This window comes from Lipotes vexillifer, unplaced genomic scaffold (genome assembly GCF_000442215.2).
Source record: "Lipotes vexillifer unplaced genomic scaffold, Lipotes_vexillifer_v1.1 scaffold851, whole genome shotgun sequence".
Taxonomy (NCBI): domain Eukaryota; kingdom Metazoa; phylum Chordata; class Mammalia; order Artiodactyla; family Lipotidae; genus Lipotes; species Lipotes vexillifer.
In genome coordinates, this window is record NW_006778810.1 from 482,209 (window position 1) to 484,646 (window position 2,438).

At 44.9% G+C, this 2,438-nt stretch overlaps 1 pseudogene; it reads left to right on the top strand.

The window, feature by feature from the left end:
- Positions 1-328: 328 nt before the first annotated feature.
- Positions 329-658, top strand: LOC103075620 (40S ribosomal protein S26 pseudogene; annotated as a pseudogene).
- Positions 659-2,438: the final 1,780 nt, after the last annotated feature.

Below are 2,438 nucleotides of genomic sequence, written 5' to 3' on the forward strand. Positions count from 1 at the left end.
AACCATTACATGGTTTAAACTGAAACCATTACATGGTTTCTCCTCAGAAACCATGCAAGCAAGAAGAGAGTGGAGTGAAATATTTAAAGGGCTGAGAGAAAACCCCCACCAACTTAGAATTATGTACCCTTTCAAATTACCATTCAAAAGTGAAGGGGAAATAAAAGCTCCCTCAGACAGACGAAAATTGAGGGATTTTGTTGCCAGTAGACCTGCCTTGCAAGACATGTTTAAAGGAAGTTCTTTAGAGAGAAAGAAAATGATAAAGGTCGTTAACTCAGATCTACATCAAGAAAGGAAGAGGTTCTCTTGCCTCCTCACTTCCAAGATGACCAAGGAAAGAAGGAACAATGGTTGTGCCAAAAAGGGCTGTGGCAACGAGCAGCCTGTTCCCTACACCAGCTGAGGACAAGGCCGTTAAGAAGTTCGACGTCTGGAACATAGTAGAGGGTGAAGCCATCAGGGACGTTTCCAAAGCGAGTGTTTTCCATGCCTGTGTGCTTCCCAAGCTGTATGTGAAACTACATTACTGTGTGAGTGCCATTCACAGCAAGACAGGAATAGTTCTCCTTCTTGGGAAGCCTGGAAGGACCAAACACCTTCACCCAGATTTAGACCTGCGGGAGCTGCCCCACGACCTCCACCAAAGCCTCTATAATTGTTAGTTCCTTAGAGACTGAAGAAATACTGTTCTCTGAAAAGACAATAACCTGGAAATTCGACTTAAAAAAAGAAAAGCTAGAAAAATGGTACTGATGAACCTATTTGCAGGGCAGGAAAAGAGACGCAGACATAGAGAATGGACTTGTGGACACAGTGTGGGAAAGGGAGGGTGGGACCAATTGAGACAGTAGCATTGACATATATACATTATCATGTGTAAAACAGATAGCTAGTGGGAAGCTGCTGTATAGCATAGGGAGATCAGCTCAGTGCTCTGTGATGACCTAGAGGGGTGGGATGGAGTTGGGGTGGGAGGGAAGCTCAAGAGGGGGGGATATATGTATACATATAGCTGATTCACTTTATTCTACAGCAGAAACTAACAAACACATCACTGTAAAGCAATTATACTCCAATTAAAAAAAGAAAGCGCATCAGAGAAGGAATAAAAGAAAGTAAAATTAAAAGTTTTATTTTTCTTATTCTCAATTGATCAAACAGATGACAGTTCATTCAAAATATTAACAGTAATGTATATTTGACTATGTATGCTTAGGTGTAGATTTTATATATATACATATAGATATATAGATATGTTTATGTATGCTTATATATAAGTGAAATGAATGAAAGCAATGAGGAAGGGATAGGAGAGATGAATTAGGATTATTTTGTTATTATAAGGTACTCACATTACCTGTAAAGTGGTACAGTGTTATTTGAAAGTAGAGTTGGATTAGTTATGTGTGTATATTGTAAAATTGATAGCAACCACAATAAAAAGTTAAAAAGCAATTGGCAAACTATGTAGACTCAAATCTGAACCAAAGTTTTTAGCATGAGAATAAGATATGCTACAGAATCACACACAAAGATGAATATGATTTTATAAAAGTAGCAATAATAAAAATATTTCAATTCAAATTATAATTTAAAACCCTGCCATCCAGGCTAAATTTTTAATGCTTCGATAAAAGGGTTAATATTAAAAGAACCTAGGGACTTCCCTGGCAGTCCAGTGGTTAAGACTCCATGCTTCCGGAGACTCTTTCCAAGATGGCGGAGGAGTAAGACGCAGAGATCACCTTCCTCCCCACAGATACACCAGAAATACATCTACACGTGGAGCAACTCCTACAGAACACCTACTGAACGCTGGCAGGAGACCTCAGATCTCCCAAAAGGCAAGAAACTCCCCACGTACCTGGGTAGGGCAAGAGAAAAAAGAATAAACAGAGACAAAAGGATAAGGACGGTACCTGCACCAGTGGGAGGGAGCCGTGAAGGAGGAAAGGTCTCCACACACTAGGAGCCCCTTCGCGGGCAGAGATTGCGGGAGGCGGAGCGGGGAGCTTCGGAGCCGCGGAGGACAGCACAGCAACAGGGGCGCGGAGGGCAAAGCGGAGAGATTCCCGCACAGAGGATCGGCGCCGACCGGCGCTCACCAGCCCGAGAGGCTCGTGTGCTCACCCGCCGGGGGCGGGCGGGGCTGCGAGCTGAGGCTCGGTTTCGGTTTCGGTCGGAGCTCAGGGAGAGGACTGGGGTTGGCGGCTTGAACATAGCCCGAAGGGGTTAGTGCGCCACGGCTAGCCGGGAGGGAGTCCGGGGAAAAGAGTCTGGACCTACCCAAGAGGCAAGAGACCTTTTCTTGCCTCTGTGTTTCCTGGGGCGCGAGGAGAGGGGTTTTAAGAGCGCTGCCTAAAGGAGCTCCAGAGACGGGCGCGAGAAAAGCTCGGAAACCAGAGACGGGCAGGAGACGCTAAGGCTGCTGCTGC